The sequence below is a fragment of the Abramis brama genome (genome assembly GCF_963993115.1).
Source record: "Abramis brama genome assembly, chromosome: 14".
Taxonomy (NCBI): Eukaryota; Metazoa; Chordata; class Actinopteri; order Cypriniformes; family Leuciscidae; genus Abramis; species Abramis brama.
The window spans coordinates 3,694,481-3,713,891 of NC_139976.1; the positions used below are offsets into that span (position 1 = coordinate 3,694,481).

Below are 19,411 nucleotides of genomic sequence, written 5' to 3' on the forward strand. Positions count from 1 at the left end.
TCCTCCCTCCCCAGCTCCTCCTCTCGCCCAGTCAGGATTTGGCATTCTGAGTGCCCTCGAATCAGAATAAATTCTCAAATTATGTTGTACTTTAAAATCTTGAATTAAATATATTTGCAAACATTCATGTTGGTTCTGTTCTGTTTACCCTAAGGGGGGTTATTGCTCGTATTAATGCTAGGCTGCATGGATGCGCAGGGAGTTCTCGCCAAGAACGGAACCATACCGCCAATCCAAACTGTATGCTAATTGTCAATCGTATTTGACGGTAGTGGTCCTGACAGAAATATATATATATATATAGTAGGGGTGCAATGGTACGTATTCGTCCAGTTAGGTGCGTACAAGTCAGACAACGAATACAGTCAGTCACAGGCGATCTACACTCCAATCCAGAAGGGGGCGAGCACGGTAATGCAACACTGTTTGCTAGCCGCTACAACAGGAAAAGAGCAGAAGAAGCAGAGACAATATATGCACCAATCCAAAACAAGGGCCCAGTCCCAAATGACTGACTTAAAGTCGTTTGGACTTACAATGGCTGCTGTGTGCCCATTAAGTCCACAAGACCACAGGGTGCACACTGTGTTTACTCACTGTCTACCATATATTCCTTATTAGCTACACATGCCACAAACAGGTATAAGTTGCTCTACATATTACTGTATATATAACCTAACAGACTCTCAAGCTATCATTACATCTTCCCCTTTTGTTCAAATATTCTGTATTAACATGTGAGCATGCCACAAACAACACCAATAAAGATAATAAACAAACAACAATCTCTCAGTGTCTTCTTTCCTTGTTTTTTTTTTTAAGCTGCAGTCCGCAATCTGCAATTGCAGTTATTCGCGGAAATATCAACTTTACGTGAGTTGTGCCTCGACACGGCAAATCGCGGATGAATCCAATGTTTTGAGGAGAATGTGCCATTCGGAATCACAGATTCTACTTTTTGAAAGTATGACCAACATAAGAATTTTCACCGAAAAATGTCATCTGAAAAAAGCATTGCAGTACATCGCGCTGATTAAATCTAACAATCGCTTATCGTATCACATCAAACCGTGCAAATTATACTTTGTTCTCAAATTGTAAATGTGATACATTGCATGACTACATTTAATGCCCTGGTTGCAGTCTCTTTTTTTCTGTAGCCACTCCGAAGTCTAAAGTATTTTACATTTTACAGCAGGTGAATCTCCAGTTGTCACTGGTTATTGTCGTTTGAACCTTTCTGGATCCACCATCAAATTAATAAGTTTAATTATATCAAGTGCTGTGAGAAAAGGCTCAAATTCTCCTCCTCCAACATCCTCACATGCAATGTGGACAGATGTGACGTAATGACGCAAAGACATGCTCGAATTTCCCGCGGAAATCCACCAGGACCACTGGAATTAAAATCATTATTACAAGCTTACCGTTTTGAAGGCAAGCAGATAGTTTTGAACTGGTTATGTACTTGCTCAAAAATTTATTTTGGAAAATGTTTAACCCTAAAAAGTTACGGACTTAACCTTTAAACATCTTATTCAAACAACTGTTTAGAACTTAAATCTTCTTTAGAATCATGAATGACTATCTAGCGATTCCGGGTAGACTACCGGTCACACACGTAGATGCTGAGGATTATTCTGTCTCATGTAGGAATCTATGTACAAACAATGAAATCTTTCAAGTATCCAGGCTGTTTAACAACTCTTCCTTTAGATGTAACAACTTTTTTAGGTTGTTCTGGAACTTCTTGCTCTTTGTTTTGATCTTGATTACTTGGATGTTGTTCAGCTTGTGCCTGTTCCTCACCCACACCTCTCTCTTCATCGAATTCAGGTTGGTATGAAGATGGCTTGAAGAAGCGTAGATGCTTTCTGTTTCTTCTCAAGTCTCCATTCTCTGTGCGAATTATGTAAGATCTCTGTGTTGTGTGTTTACGTACAACCGTAGCAGTCTTGTTCCATCCTTTCTCATTGTCCGTTCTGACTGTAACAGGATCTCCAGGTTTGAGTTCAGGCAACGGTCGACAACCATGATGTCTGTCGTAATAAAGCTTGTAGTTAGATTTCGCCATATTGTCTGTTACTCTCACCTTTGAAAAATCAGGCCACTCAGGCATCAGTTTCTTTTCCAAGACAGGAACCGGTGTTCTCAGCTGACGTCCAAGCATCAACTGCTCAGGGCTGTATCCTGTGGCTTGGATCGGTGTAACTATACGACCCTGTCGATTTCTCCACTATTATTTGACATATAGAAATGCAAAAATGCAGCATCAGCCTACGTCTTGAAGGGGAGATTTGCAAGTCGTGACTGGCAGCACCGACTGCTGACTCGACATGAACGGCAGAACTTTCCGTTTCAAAATGTCTCTCGGTTGCTCTCAGAACACAGACAGCCGTTCATTTTGTAGGCCTTTCCTGTATTTTGAGTAGAGTGAGCTGTAGAGAGAGTCATTGTGAATGAACACATGCGCTGAAGACATACAGACCAGAGGTGAGCAATAACTCTCTCTTCAACAGGGAAATAATATCCTTTATATTTACTAATCCATAACCAGCCACAGGACAATCTTCAGCACATGGTATTTTTGTATTCTGTGATTTACACATTTTGCAGATTTTTCAATAGGCTAATAGAAAACTGCTTTTCTCTTGTTTTTCTGCGTGTTTGTGATAATTTTGTCCTATCATTGTGACGGTGTTGATTATATTTGTATTTGCGTTCAGCCAGAGAATACAATGCAATAGAAAAATATGTATACCATCAAGTTCAATTTCTGTCGTGGCTCTGTTCAACAGCAATATTATCATGAATGGATCTTTTTCATTGTGTTCTCTGTGCTTTATTGTTGTAAATATTGTGTTTGTATTTTACACTCGTGAGTCTCTTCAACCCCTCTAAATAAATGCATGATTCGTTATGTTGTGTGAAATCTCGCAAAATGATTTAATTAAATTATGACATACTGAGTTTACAGTAAATCGTCTCTAATTTAATCTCTAGCACTTGCTTGTTAGTCCTTGTTCTTTACGTTTCACTCTTGATGCAATTTTCTTTCTTTTTTTTTTTTTTTTTTCTATTGCAGAATCAAAAGCATGAATGCTGTAAATGCAGTGCAACTGTTCATTCTGGTTTGGACTTTTACTGCTGTCTGTCAAGCTGATGGTAAGAGAATAAACTTTCCCTGAAAAAGTGTGTGAGAATTTTGAGGAGGGACTAAATATAAGATAATGAAGAAAAAATTAAAAACTTGTTAATAGATATCATAACACAAGTTGCTCCTTTTGCAAGTGTATCCAGGTCAGTCCAAGTGTTTATGGCTCTGAGTATTTCATCCTTCCAGGGATTAAAATTCAGATTTACTATTTGAACAATTATGAACGATAGAGCGAAATCCAGGGAGCAGTGCATTTTCTGCTAATTTATGTTTATACACTCACACTCTATCAAGTAAAATAATGTGTTCATACAGAGAAGCAGAAAATCACATTTTCAGTCAAGACTACATGATCTTGTGTTTCTCTACTGACTCTGATGCACATGATTGAAAGAAACAGTAAGGGGTTTTGTGTGCAGAGACTGTGGTGCATATATTACTATTGAATATATAATCTATAATTAATTGTAAATAATACAATATGTGACCCTCCCATTACCAGATATTAAATCCTGTTCAAACTCTAATGAACAAAAACACATAATGCAGTGGTTTAATTGATGAATAGGTTCTCTAATGAAAGAGTCACTGTGTGTTTATTACAGGTGCTGGTCATAAAATTAGAATATCATCAAAAAGTTGATTTATTTCAAGAATTCAACTTAACAGGTGAAACTAATATATTATATAGACTCATTACATGCAAAGTGAGATATTTCAAGCCTTTATTTGTTATAATTTTGATGATTATGGCTTACAGCTTATGAAACCCACAAAATCAAAATACCAGACAATTAGAATATTACATGAAATCACACAGTAATTACACAGTAATACCATGGTCATTGAACCAGGTTTTGGTTATTTTGGCAGTGTGGGCAGGTGCAAATCCTGCTGGAAAATGAAGTCAGCATCTCCATAAAGCTTGTCTGCTGAAGGAAGCATGAAGTGCTCTGGAAATGTCCTGGTAGACGGCTGCGTTGAGTGGACAGCACAGTGGACCAACACCAGCCGATGACATGGCTCCCCAAACCAACACAGACTGTGGAAACTTCACACTGGACTTCAAGCATCTTGGATTGTGTGCCTCTCCATTCTTCCTCCAGACTCTGGGACTTTGGTTTCCAAATGAGATGCAAAATTTGCTCTCATCAGAAAAGAGGACTTTGGTCCACTGTGCTTTATTAAATCCAGAGTCAACGCAGCCGTCTACCAGGACATTTTCAGAGCACTTCATGCTTCCTTCATTTTCCAGCAGGATTTGCACCTGCCCACACTGCCAAAAGAACCAAAACCTGGTTCAATGACCATGGTATCACTGTGTAATTACTGTGTGATTTCATGTAATATTCTAATTGTCTGGTATTTTGATTTCATGGGTTTCATAAGCTGTAAGCCATAATCATCAAAATTATAACAAATAAAGGCTTGAAATATCTCACTTTGCATGTAATGAGTCTATATAATATATTAGTTTCACCTGTTAAGTTGAATTCTTGAAATAAATCAACTTTTTGATGATATTCTAATTTTATGACCAGCACCTGTATATGATTGACACCACGACAAGAAGCCTGATATGTTACAAGTTTACTAAGATATAAAAAAAACATTTTTTTTTTAAAGATTATTATTGTTCAGTTGCTGTATTATATGATATACTCTGGGTTTTTTTTCATTTTTTTTTTTTTTTCAGACAACATCAGTGTAAGCTGTGAGGATGTGACTGGAACTGTGAGGAAAGAAGTAACTTTCAACTGCAGCGTCTCTCTGAAGAACTCTGAATCCTGCATTAAATTGTATAAGTTTCAATACCCTGAGAACTATAATGACTCTGAAATCTGTAGAGAAGAGTTTCATCAGGGCTCATGTGAACAGAGAAACAGCTTTCCATGCCTTTTCAATCCACCTACAGAAATGACAGAAAATTTCAGATTCTTTGTCCAAACAAATCAAGGAACGGGATCAGATGAATTCACTGTGAACATAACATGTGTCACATGTAATACTGCTGTTGTATGCTCTTGTATGTTTGGACTTTCAGTTTGTATTTTGATTGGTTCCTGCTCTCCTTTGTTCTTTTCCCGCCACTCCTTCATTTCCATGGTTACTGTCATTATCAGTTCAGTTGTATCACCTGTTTAGTCATCATCGTCATCTGTATCACCTGTGTTCTGTTAATCAGTGTAATCTGTGTTTGTATTTAAGTTCTGTCTGTTCTGTCAGTCTTGGTCTGATCTCCGTCGCTACCTGTTCTGCCATCCTGTGTTTCTTTGCCAATAAACCTTCGTTTTGGAATTATATCCTCATCTCCGTCTGCCTTCCTGCAACTGCCCGTGACAGTTGTTTATAATTCGATAAATGTTTGCAAATGTACTTTTATTTTCAATCTAGTAACAGTGGTTTAAAATCTGTTAACAGAGACCATAAAATCTGGGCCTTTCATTGAAGAAATATATAACATTGATTATTGAGTTACTTATGGAACACAGAAAACTGCTCTTTAGTCTCTTGTCAGAATATTTATCTTTTTAAAAATCACCTGTGAATAAATTATTTTATAGTTTAAGGTCTAAGAAGAAAACGTATGTATGATCATGGTCTCCAAACAGATGCATCTCTCTAGATATTTGATTTTAGAGATGTTTAGATTTGGTCTGAGTGTCAAGAAATCAGTTTGATCAGATTCTCAGCAGCAGAAATGTTTTGTGAAGTTTGTGTGGAGAATCTGACTGATGTTTGATAGGATGAAGTTTATGATTTAAAAAATATTATTTTAATTGCTTTATTTAAAAGAAGAGTCCTGGAACAGAAAATGACTTTGGATCTAAGAACGCTGTCATCTCTGCAGTTACAGGCTGTTTTATCATCATCATCATCATCATAATGACAATCATTTACAAAAAGAAACCAAACTACAGCCAAACCAAACTGAGGATTCCAGAGGAGGATGTTTCTGTGCCATAAACATGATGATAACAACAGCAATTTCCAAGAGCAAAATCCAGAAAATGTGATCTACATAAATTCATCAACTAGCCATTCAGAAATGTTGTCTACATGTTGTCACTTCTTCTTGAGTCTCTCCAACTTTGTCCGACTCCATTTTGAACATAAAAGGCTACAAGTTTGTGAAATTTTCAGGACACAAGCTCTTGAAGCTCCGCCCTCTGTGCCGGGAGCAGCAGCTCATTTGCATTTAAAGTGACAGTCACAAAAAAGTGCATTTTTGCTCACTCTTCCAAAGTGACAATTTTAACATGCTATATAAAAATATCTGTGGGGTATTTTGAGCTAAAATTTCACACACACACTCTGGGGACATCAGAGATTTATTTTGCATCTTGTGAAAATGGCATTATACCACCCCTTTAAATGTGAAGATCATGACAGACAAAAGCTTCATAGGAACTCCATAAACTATATCTGTACATACACACTATCTGCTTTACCTCAAACTACTGAACTATATAACTCTGGTTGTAGGTTTTAAAACTCTGTGTCTGTTTTATATTGATTTCAGTGAAATAATGGTACATTATTGATCACTTTGATGTGTGTGTGTGTGTGTGTGTGTGTGTATGTATATCTATGAACATTAAGAGACAATGCAACAAATCCCAAACTGTGTTTGGTTTTGCTCTTTTTTTGTGACTTTCAGAAATGCTTATAATGAATGACAATTTTGTATTTGGTAAGTTATACCTTAAGTATGGAAATTAAATGTTACTTTTATCATTCTCTGTACCTGCAATTTTCTAATGCTGTGAACAGTGTGGCTTTGTACATTGTCCTTTATTATTAAAGCAAATAAATGAATAAAGTCTTGTAATACTCTCTAAAGATGAATATCTGAACAGTTTTTTATCACCACATGATGATGGGTAAATTACAGTCGGCTACCAGTAAAACTAGTAAAGCGGGTGAAGGGTGGCTTGAAAGGGTGATTTCAAAGCAGCTTTACAGTGATAACAGGAAAATAAAGCTACAAAGTTTGTTTCGGCTGTACAGCAGAGATAGAGGAAAGTCATTGTCCAGCTTAAAGCTGGAGTCTGTAGTTTTTCTTCTTTGTCGTCATCTCTGTTCGAAATCTGCAATTGCAGTTATTCGCAGAATTATCAACTTTACGTTGTGCCTCGGCACGGCACAGCACGGATGAATCCAATGTTTTGAGGAGAACGTGCGGCTGTCAGTCACCGCCGGTGTGGATCCTAGCATTCGCAATCATAGATTATACTTTTTGGAAGTGTGACCAACATAAGAATTTTCACTGGAAAATTTCATCTGAACAAGTAACATCCATTTTTGTTCTGACCAACTAAGGGTGAAAAAAAGCATTGCAGTAAATCGCGCTGATTAAATCTAACGATCGCTTATCATATCACATCAAATCGTGCAAATTATACTTTGTTCTCAAATTGTTCATGTTAACAACAACAGCATTGCGTGACTACATTTAATGCCCTTCTGATATTTATCCTTGTTTTCGCATGGCCATGGTTGCAGTCTCTTTTTTTATGTAGCCACTCCGAAGTCTTTTGCATTTTATAACCGGTGAATCTCCAGTTGTCACTGGTTATTGTCGTTTGAACCTTTCTGGATCTGCCATCAGACTGATAAGTTTAATTATATTAAAGCTATGGTCTACGATTTCAAAGATTGTTCATTATTAATAACCTCGTTTAGATGCTGGTTATGGTTCTACAGTACAATCCTAACAATATGAAGAGAAAAAAGAATGAAAAAAATCCATTCACTCTATTGGGTGTACAGCTGCAGAGAAGTTGACCAATGTAAGCTGTCTGGCCGGACAGCTTACATTGGTCAACTGCTCTCATCCAATCCCCCGCTCCACTTGAAACTCCACGTGGCGCTCGCGTCTCCACCCCACCGCACCCCACCCCGCCCCCCTCCTGCGACATGAAATTTTGCGGGCAAGCAGCTGACAGTCTATGGTAGCTAGCAAAGTAGCATCAGCTCAGCAGTGGAGATTTGGGACTGAAAACCGATGCTGACACGGCTGACTTTTTGTTGAGCAGGTAAGCATTTATTTATACTTTTATGGTGTGAGGTGTTACATAAATAGCTTTTTATCATTCTGACAACATGCTCATGCTGCCGGTCGGCATTGGAATGTTAGCCGTTTAGCATCGCCTATCACGGGTCAAAGTAATTATATTTCTTGAAGTGCTTGAATATATTTCAGTAGGCCTAGCGGGTTTCTGTTCGAGCCGATCGGAATTTGAACAAGATGCGCTGTTTACTACTGGTGATCACAGCTTGACTGAGTGACGTTGTTCAGGTCGTTTCCCGGTGGGAGGGATCAGGTAGCACAGAGGGGAGGGGTGTGTGTGTGGAGGGGCGGGATGAGTTTTTTAAAACTTCCCAACCGTCTCAGGCTTTCTCGACCGATTTTCAACGTCGTAGACTACAGCTTTAAACTTGCTGTGAGAAAAGGCTATAAATCTCCACCTAAATCCTCACACCTACAACTGTCACATGCCTGTCCTTCTTCTTCTTCTTCTTCTTCTATAATTTTTATTGGCAGTTTGCAGTCAAAGTGCATTACCGCCATCTACTGGGCTGAGGTGTGATCACATAGGGATGTCAAAAAAAAAAAAAAAAAAAAAAGTAACTAAATAAACAATAAATAAAGCTTCAGCTGGCGCTGCGTGTTCAGCTCCTCCAGCTTCCACTCTTATAGCTCCTCATCTTGTAATAATATTATTAATTAAATAAATAAATAAATAACTAAATTCTTCTTGCTAGTTGGCTTTCTTTAAGATAATTAATAACTGCCCTAACTGTGGACTGTGTGCTGGTTACACTCAATAAATTTCCCATGGTTAACTCTCTGTCTATTGCTCTCTTCATATTCTCCCTTTCTCTGGTATATTGTGTACAATCTATAAGTATATGTTTTACATTTTCTACTACTCCACAATTTATGCATAGTCCAGTCTGGTGTTTCCCTATTATGTGTAATCCACTATTTAAACTTGTATGTCCCATCCTCAGTCTGGAAAACCATGTTTCCTCCTGTCTTTCCAATCCACTGAATTTTCTAGCTGTAACCTTTTTGTGTATATTATACAAATGTCTGCCTTTTCCCTCCTTATCCCATCTCTCCTGCCACTTTATGTTAATTTTGTTCTTAATTATACTTTTAATTTCTGACCTACTTAATTTAATATCGAGTTCAACCAGTTCTGATGTAATTGCTTCCTTTGCCAGCATGTCTGCCTTCTCGTTGCCCTTCACTCCCCTGTGTGCAGGAACCCATATAAATCCTACGCTTATGCTTTCATGCCTGTCCTGTCTTGTGCTACACATGGGTGTTTTGTTATGTTGGGCCATGTGCTCGTGTCATTGTCTGATCCCTCCCCCTTGTTATCTGATTATTGTTTGAGTTCATCCACCTGTTCCCTCCTGATTAGTTTCCCCTTATAAGTCCCCTCTTGTTTGCAGTCTGTGTCGGTACGTTGTCTTATGTTCCTGTTTCCCTGTGATCCTCTTGAAAGTTTATGTTCTGTTTTGGTTTTGTATTTATTAAGTTATGTTTTCCCCCTTGTGGGTTTTGTTTTGTGTTTAGTGTTTCTTTTGTAATATTAATTATTTCTGCACTTGAGTCCTCACACCTTTTTGCACTCAACCTTGCCGTGACAGAACGTACCGACCAATTAAGGACTCAGCAGAAGAGATGGGCACCCCTCCCTACCCCTCCGCTCAACAAGTGGATCCTCGCAGCAAACTCCTTTCGCTTCAACAAGGGAAGGCCAGCGTAAAGGAGTTTGCTCACCAGTTTGTGGTTGTAGCGGAGGGGCTTAACATCAGCGACGCAGAGCTCAAGGACATTTTTAACACCAGCCTTAATATGCCTGTGCCTGCCTGGGAGATGGGAATGCTGGGGATATTGTCATTCTGGCAGTTTGTGGGGTATGTTTACCATCACGGATGGGAGGGTGGTCTTCCGCCTCTTGGCCCACCTCCCATTTGCCTCACAAACTCCCAAGTCCCCAGTCCTCCGATGAAGAGATGCTCCGGCCCATCTGCCACCTACTCTGAGGTGGTCCCGAGTCCGGTGGACCCAGTTTTGGTGGTCCCGAGACGGAGTAGGAGAAGGAAAACCTCCTTAATTAACATAATTGCATTTTGCAAAGTATGTTGCAATCATTTTAGACATTTCTCCTCATCTAGAACCTTTTTGGCATAAAGGGCTCTTTACAACCGAATAAAAAACCTTTTAGAGCCCCATTGAGCCTTTTTTCCAAGTGAGTGCATCAGATAAAAAAAGTACAAATGTTTTTTTTTTCAGGCAACTGAGAAGGTGACAGCATAATCTGTGTGGTATATTGATCTTTATGGTGCTGTCTATGTCTTTGGACTCACTTTGAAATGTTGTTTTAGTTGTTTGAAGAGTTTCTTTAATGTTTCCAGGCTCTTCAGTTTTGCACTTCAATATATGCCCATCTGCTAAAGCTTTTTGTAAAGCAGAAGCCAGTTTTTCCTCAGTTTGTCCTGCCAAGCTCCTAACATAAACATGTCCCAAAGCAGTGTGTATCCGCTCTCTTTACTCAAATATGCAAGAGAGAATTCTGTACCACACTACATGTTGTTTTGTGTGTAAATCCAAGTATATGTCTAAAGTAATAGGTTATGCATTTATATATTTCTTTATATGTTTTATATTTTTATATTTGTTCCGGTATGTTTACAGGCTTTGCAGCACTGTGGTCCTGTGAGGCATTACATTTCATTGCTTTGTACATCTTTATAATTTTGAGGTTTATTTCATTGTGTAACACGCAAGAATCAGACGCACAATAACTTTAAACATTAACCACAGACATTTGACAGTAACAATTTTTAACCACTTACAATAAAAACTTGTTTTTAATCTATGATTTAAAAACTTTTCATTTAAAATGCCTGTAAAAAAAAAGGACCACCAAGTTTTGTGGTGTGTGGAATTTCTTAAAAAACTATTTAAAAGAGCAGAATTCTGATGTAGTTAATAATAACTGAGTAAAACACAGAGTGGCAGATAAATTAAAGCCATGTGTGGAGACTTGAACAGTTCAGCACTTCCATAAGACAAAATGTGTGTTGTGTAATTTCTGGCATGTCGTCACAGCTCATTTTATACATGGAGGTGAAATAAGGACAACTGTTTTACTGTTTTTGAGCATATATGAAACCTGCACAAAAACTAAAACCTGTTTTTATGCTGTATGTAAAACCAGCTGAATTCATAATTTGTTATTATTCATAATTTATATTTGTGGGTAGTGTAGTTCTGATTAAATCTGATTATTATCTTAAAACGCTGCTTTCATTAAAAGATTCTTAAAAAATGTCCTTTAGCGTTTCATTGAAAAAAATAACAGCAGGATTATTAGATTGAATTTTATTTTTATAGTGAATTGTTTGTTTCATGTTTCCAGGCTCTTCAGTTTTGCACTTCAGTATATGCCCATCTGCTAAAGCTTTTTGTAAAGCAGAAGTCTGTTTTTCTTCAGTTTGTCGGATGTTTTTATGCTTGTAAGGACATTAGCTCAAAGGGGAAATATTAATAATAATCCATAATTACCAATTATGATTAATTATTAATATTTGGGTCAGTTAATCAGATTAACTTTGAGGTAAGCCAAAGTAATATTACAATCAATTAATCAGTTCCAAAGAACTCTTTGATTATTCATTTATTCTAAGGAAAATGTATTGTTCATGGTCGCTGAAAAATAATTATTCCTTATGTACAGCAATTAGCATGTAGCAAGATCAAAATCGTAAAAGGGACTTTGTATGCAAACAGAGGATCAGAAACCAAATTCATAATCGTGCACAAATTTTATTAACTAAATCACAAACATAACTAACACTAAACAAACATAAATACATTCATACATCCATACATACATGCATAGGTAAAGGGGTGAGTGGTGTGGAACAGGAAATAGAACTATGGAATAAGATCTCAGTATGAGAAGAAGAACCATCAGCTTATTTCATAGCAATCTCATCAAAGAATACTTGCATGGCAGTTGCAATCGTGGAAAATTCTTGGATTGGATTGGATTCGTTGATTGGGTCTATGGCCTTGAAGAAAAGCATGGTGGCTTCGAGCACATGGCTGTTGTGAGTCGAAGCCTGCTGTCCTGGCTTGAAGACCAGGAGTGGATCGTTGAGTCAGTGATGGTAAAGTTGCAGTTGTTTTCTAGATTGAAGAAAAGTCTGACTCCCTTTTTGGAGTATGAATGCCTGAGGCATTGCTCAGGCCTGTTTGGGCCCAGGGAGCTGGGCCCAAGTGGGGGGGAAGGGGTCCAGCCCCTCCCCCAGTAACAGCAGAAGCTGCCTTGTTGTCGGATGAGAAGCGTTGAGAAGAGAGAACGGTCACTGTGGTCAGTCTCTAATAAAGCCTGAGAATGGCCACCCCTCTCTGGGTTTGCTGTACCAATGAGAAGGGTGGACTGTCTGGCGGGAGTTTCTTCTGTCACCAGGATTTACAAGCCTTTGTCTTAAGCGTGCTCACTCAGACTGGCATGCTGGATTGGTGTTTAATGACACTACTAAGGAAGATTCTTAGTAATTCTAATGTGTTGCACAGCTATTGGCATATCATGTACACAATCATTTCGATCTTCAAAGCACCAATTTATCGAGACCAAACATGGTTACATAGACAGTTGGTCTTGTAATAACTACATAGTATCAAAGAGATCATAGTATCAACAGAATTATTAAAAGACAAAACACACAACAGTAAATCATTCTCAAAATGTTCTGGAATGCCTGTTCATTTCATGTCAGTCAGTTCATCAATAAATGAATGCAGGAGAGTTTGTTCTGATATCTGTGGCAGAGTTAGTTACTTGTTAGCATGCCTGAGAGTCATAAAACATCCTATCTGATCGCGGCCATGGCAACCAGGCCCCTTTCACCCCGCCTGGGGGTTGGGACCCTGCTCTCGGATGGAAGTTTTAAAGATTGGTGTGTGCATATGGCAAATAATTGTGTCTGATTTGTCTCAGTCGCTACAGATTCCCCCCCTTTCGGTCGTTGTTGTCCCTCTCAAGGACAACCACGAACGATGTTGAAAGTGCAGAAAGATCAGACACTGTCATACAAGGCTGGAAGGCCATGGTGGCCTCTGGTTGCTGGTGTTTCCTGGAGCGGTGGTCGTTCCACCAGGTGTGGTAGACAGTAGCAAAGTACAGGTCTTTGAGTTGGTGCAGCAGGTGCCGAGGCAGCAGGTGCCTTGACAGGGTGTCACCGGTCATTCTGAAGTTAATTAGTTTCGGGGCAGGTGTTTGCCTGTGGTTGCAGGAAGGGGTTAGGGCTCTATGTATCATAGAGAGGTTTTCAGGCCGACCTAGTGCTGGTGGCAGGAGGTCAGAAGGTAGTCTGAAGAATTGAAGTGTTGCTCCGTCCTTATGGCGGTGCTGATGTGAGCTTGCCTAAGCTGGGGTAGGCAAGGAGTCAGATGCTTGTATTTTACAGGACTCCTCGGGTGAGTCCTGTTCAGGGAGCTGGTTTGCGTGTGTCAGCAGCTCCTGTAGTTCTGAGTCAGGTGTGTCCAGCTGTCCTTGTGGAGCCTCCGATTGACACCTGTGTGAATGGTGTGGAGGAGGATGTTGTCGTTGACAGCCTATGGTCATTTTGTGGTGTTTGCAGGTGGAGGGTGCTGTCCTCCATGGCTTCTCCAAGAGCTTGACTGTTACCTGGGTTACCTGGACAGTTCTGCGCTGGTGCTGGGCATGCTCAGTCCAGCTGCGTTGAATCTGGTTTGAAACTCAGTCTCTAGCTGGTGTGTGAGGCTTTGAGCACAGGTCCGCTCCTTGTGGGACGCTGTGATCTTTATAGAAGGTTGTGTACCTTCTGTTTCCCACCCAAAAGGTGGGGTAAGGAGATGATACTCTTGATCAGCCTGGTGAGGCTATAACTCTGGCTTGGGTCATGGGTCGTTGGTCCTCTTCTCTCAAGGTTCAGTAACGTTTGGCTCTGGTGCTGTAGGATGTCAGCAGCCTTGGTGGAACAGTGTTCCTTGTGATGGCTTGTCAGTTCTTTCGGTCTCCTGTCTGGTTAGGGTCAGATTGAACAGAGGATCTGCAACATTTTTGACACCCTAGGGGTGAGAGGCTAATGCATGACCCTAAAGAGTTCAGAGCTAAGGTTTGATAGGTTAGCTAGGTATGTAGCATAAAGCTAGGTGTTTATGTGTAGCTTGTCAAGTGTGTCTTGTATCCGTATCATCTTAGCTGTGGGTGTTAGTGTTAGTAGACCTCTTTTTTTTGAAAAGGGCATAAGCCAAGAGGAAATAAATGACTTAAGATGGTTCTTATGGCTAAATTATTTCTCTGGACTTAACTGGTTGTTCACAACGGGCTTGGCGAAGTGAATGATAGTAGGAAAAGGACAGTTTTCCTATTCAGATTATGCTTATTATCAATCCTCAGGACTATAGTTATGCCCTAGTAATCGTTGAGATTACTTGTTTTGCAGGGTCATAAAAATGAGTGCACTTGTTGAAAATAAACAAAATCACAAATAAAGGTGTCTCTGGTTCCTTTCTGGGCCCTATGGGGACTGGAACCACATTAGAACAAGAGGGGAAATGTAAATAAATCAAATAAATGAAAGAATAGACAAGTGAATAGCTGACGGCTATTATCAAAGTAAAATAATAAATAAAAAGGACTTAAATAAGTGATAAAAACCGCAGGAATCATCTGAAATTGGGAATAATCAATGGCACGAGTGGCTAAACTTTGCACTGTGCACAGCACAAGCTGTAGAAAAAGGCTTCAAGTAAATGATGCTAACCGCTAACTGTAGCAGTTATTATTTAGCTTGGTCTAAGCTGAACGGACGCTAGGTTAGGTTGGCTTAGCTCTCTAGGCTGATTTGTTTACAATATGACGTTATGCGTTTGCACTTCCTGTGACAAGTCGTTGTCAAGGGAACCATGTCAGAGCAATTCAACAGTCTATGACGAATGTCTGTACATTTGAAATGAGTCATACATGTTTAAACAAGTTAAAATGTGGTGCCTATACTTTGAGTCTTTCCAAAACTTGATGTTACATTCAGTAAAATGCAAATGTGGTTTGGCATTTGAAACTTTTACTCATGTAATGCTTCTCTTTACTTTAAACAACTTCTTCTAATTGTTTAAAAGTGAGGAAATGGATTTGCTGTAAGTTAAAGCTTGTCTAAGCATACAAGGTTACGTCCATCTCATGTATAAATATTGACTTTCAGCGAGTGAAACAATCTTGATCACTAAGTAGCTCTGCTTGTAGATGCAGCCCAAAATCTAGATGAATTACATCAATCTAACAATAATTTGTAAGGCCTTTACATTGTAGAAAGGAGGGGACATCACCCAAGTCTACGTGTATATAACACTGTACTGAGATTTCTTCGTCCGAACAGATTAAACAATGCTGCACTTTGGATTTCTCCAGTCAAGGCAGAATAATAAATACCGGCACAGCATGCCGCTGAGTTGAGCTTCCTTTGTCAAACAGACTTAAGCTTTAATGCTGAAATTGCCGATACTAGTTAAAAATCTATGACTTTTTATTCTTAGTAGAGATGTCGATTACAGCTATCGTTTTATCTGCACTTAAACAAGCCAGTAACTAGTGATCAAAGTGCGTATCGCAGGTTGTATCCTATTTGGATTGCAATGATCAAATGTCTGTATGGTTCGAAAGCAGTGCATAGTCTGTTGGCGCGTTGGGCTTACGTATGCATTCAAGATTTTCTTTAAGTCAGTAAAATTCTAATTTTACTAATGCCACTTCCTGCTTCTTTTGAGCACACATTTTCATCTACTTTAAAAGTCCTATGTCCTATGCTGACTATGAGCTTTGTAGCAGCGGTTTGCATTATGGTCGGGCTGTGTGTCTTCTGATCTTTGCCGTTCAGAGTCAGTGGGGTTTATGAACCCTTTCTGATGAGGCCTCGTGTGTTAAAGGCATTCTACGTCAGGTCACACATTGTTGAGTGGGCATTGCATGGAGCTGCCAGGAATGGTGACTAACTGGTTTTGGAGAAAAAGGTTCTTGGAGCATCGCTTTATGTGTCGTTTCAGGGTTTGTCTGAATTAAACCTTTTCCTCTGCGCCTGCAGAGCCTCTCAGGACACTGGCGGGTGACTGTCGAGCCAAGGGTTTGACTCCTCCCCCCCTTTGTACAGGGCTGGGGGAGCTTATGCGGCTGATGTGAAGTTTAGCTTTAGCAAACTTTAGAAGTTTATGTGAAGTCCATTTGCAGGTGGTTGGACTGTTTCAGTTCTGTTCAGGGTCACATTCTGTTTGTCTATAATGTTGCAGCATTGTTGAGTCAGTGTTTGGACTTCAGCTCTGACTGGACACTGATGGCTTTAGTGTCTCTCTTTGAGCTCAACCAGTTTTTTAAGTTCATTTACCTCCTGTTTAAGGCCTGAGGGAGCATGGCTAAGGAGAAGATGATGCTGGTCAGCTCTTGGTGACTCAGGCTGGGTGTCAAACGTCCGCTTTCGTTGTCGTCTAACGGTTCCCTTCTCTGCCTCGGCAGGTCGTTGTCTGCTTCAGGCTGGAGGATGTCGAGGACGTGGCTCTGCCGGTCTCCAGGTGGTTCTGGTGGGTGGCAGGGCTGGATGTCTGAGGCCTACTGGCATACTTTGTGGGAACACAAGAGAGAAGTGACAAAGGCCAATGCAAGTTTCTACAGAGGTGGCTCTGTGGGCCATTAAATTTAGTGTTGGTGAGCACACAACAAAAGGGTTTTGAGTATTCAAGTTGATGTTGCTTTAAGCAGCATCGACTGATGACTGGCCTCTTACATGTCCTAAAACTATTACTCAAAACTGATGGTTCTTTTCACGTTTTACTACGAGAGTAGCAAATAGAGAAAAACAAAATAGAAACAATAGAAATCTGAAAGGGAAGGGAAGGTGTGTTCTACCTATTTAAGTTTAGCTAGGAGACATAGGTAAACAGGTGTCACGTATGGGTTAAGCTGCTGTAAGACGAAGCTAGCAGGGACACATCAAACATCAGACAAAAAGGTCAAAAGAAGAAGAAACAGCGGGAAGTGTCTCCCGTTCTGTCTTTTGCCTACTGTGCGTTTACGTTAACCGTACTTCATGTACTTAACTTGGTGCTAAGGAGTAAGGAGGGTTAAAGCACAGACAGGGGTTAGGATTCTAATGACCTGGGTCGTTACAGAAACAACAGTTGCTATAATTACTGTAATCCTATAGAGAGAGGGAAGATGTCGATAGGAAGTACCTAAGATAAGGTATAAGTAAAGGTAGAATGTCCTTATAGCTCAAAACCAAAGGAAAGGGAAACAATTGATTTAGTTAAATCTCAAATTTAATTAAACTTTATTTAGCTGAATATGGAAATTCAGGCTAAAATAAAGTAAGTAAATAAATTGAATAAAATCAAAATCAAAAGTAAACAGGGATTGTCCTCATAGCCCTGGTAACTAAAAGGGAAATTGAATAAGCAAATTGATTTAATTAAATCTCAAATTTAATTAAATTCAACTTAACTGAATAGGAATATTCAGGCTCATCAGGTGTAAATACACAAAATAAAATAGGGGTAGACTTAAGTCGAAATAAATGAAACAAATAAAACCAAGGTATCTGGGTTTCAACTAAAGTGAAACCAAAAAGGGGGGGTCGAGAGAGGGAGAGAGAGAGAGAGAGAGAGAGACAGAAATAGAGAGAGGGCGGAGTAGTTTAAACCGCCTATGATACGTGCTTCGTGAAGCTCGGAAACCGGTGTGAATCATTTGTCTCAAATCAGTGATTCTGAGCATGTATCAGACTGTTAAAGTCACAGGATTTCAGTAAACAGGCTTTGTTGCGCGTCATAGATATTTAGAAATTATTCTAAATTTCAACGGTTCGTGAAACAATGTGTATTTGATTTCTATGTGATCTTGTATCACTTTATAGATTCGTACACATTTAATGACACATTTGATAAAAGGAAGAGGCGAATTTAATAGTCTCTTTCATAAACGAGCCCTACAGTTTATTAAATTATTGTGCCTTGAAAGACACCTCATAGTATTAGATAGTTTGTGCGTTGCTATAACATGCTTACACCTTTGATCAAACCTTTGCGATTGGTTTGTTAAAGGTGTTTCATTACGCTGAGTTCTCTACACTTACACTGTTCTGACCAGCAGGGGTCGCCAAAGAGGGCGCTTCAAAACAAAGAATCATTTGTGATGCAATTGACTCCTTTGATTCAAAGCCTCGAGAAGCTTTGACTCTTGTGTTCAAAACACTACCCCTTTGTTTCAAGGGCCACGGTCCAAAGTCTGTAGTCTTTGGTTTAAAGGTTACACTTTACGCTCGCACGTGTCTAAGTTTTAGTCAGTGCTAAAAGCTATCACTCGAGGTAAAGGGGCTTGTATGCGCGTAGGGTTGCTAGCGAGCTGGCTTTGGCTACACGCATTCACTTGTTTACACAAGGGGTCTGTGAGATTGGTGCTGTTCTTCACGTAAACAGAAGTGCCTGCTCGCACTTCAGACACACTGCCAACCAGCAACACAAGTCGAACGGAGCAGCGTTCGCATTGTGCTGAAGGTTTGCACTGAGTCAGAGATTGTCTAGTTTAGACACATGACGTTGCATGTAAGTGATTCTTTCACAAATCAAACAGCACCGTTCTTTCACAGACAATGGCAAATTCCTAGTTAGCTAGGCTAGAATTTATACCACTAAATCGACGCGATTGTTTCATATGTGCGGTTTAGCAGTTTACTATGAATACAATGACGTGACGAATAATAATAAGGCCTTAAATCGGTGAGGAGGAACATCGCTCAAACACCTTAAAAATTGCTGAAAATGGGGATTTCTTCGCCCATCTCAGACTACTTTGTTCTGGTACCATCTATACGTGCGGCTAATCTGAGATTTCTTCGTCAGAGAAGGCTTACGATCACTTTAGAACTGAAATTAGGGTTGCTTCGCTAATATCAGGAACCATTTATACGCGCGGCTAATCTGAGATTTCTTCGTCAGAGAAGGCGTACGCACGCTTTATATCTGAAGTTAGGATTTCTTCGCTAAAATCAGAAGTTTCTTATTGTACGATTTAAACATGCATAGTAGCATTGAGAAACTTTCTGCCATTCGTAGGAAGGCATATTCAAGCAATAGTTTTGCTGATTTTATCAGAAACTTGTACGTGCATGTATGAGATGTTAATAAAAACTTATGGGACAACATATGATTGA

At 39.5% G+C, this 19,411-nt stretch overlaps 1 protein-coding gene across 1 annotated transcript in view; it reads left to right on the plus strand.

Annotated features, from left to right (window-relative positions):
- The first annotated feature begins 2,469 nt into the window (after positions 1–2,469).
- The window catches only part of LOC311096116 (uncharacterized protein), a 130,755-nt gene continuing 113,813 nt past the window's right edge, over positions 2,470–19,411 (plus strand). The window contains exon 1 of the mRNA XM_084135088.1: positions 2,470–2,493. The gene's annotated coding sequence lies outside the window, so the exon portion shown is untranslated. The remainder of the gene's footprint in view (positions 2,494–19,411) is intronic.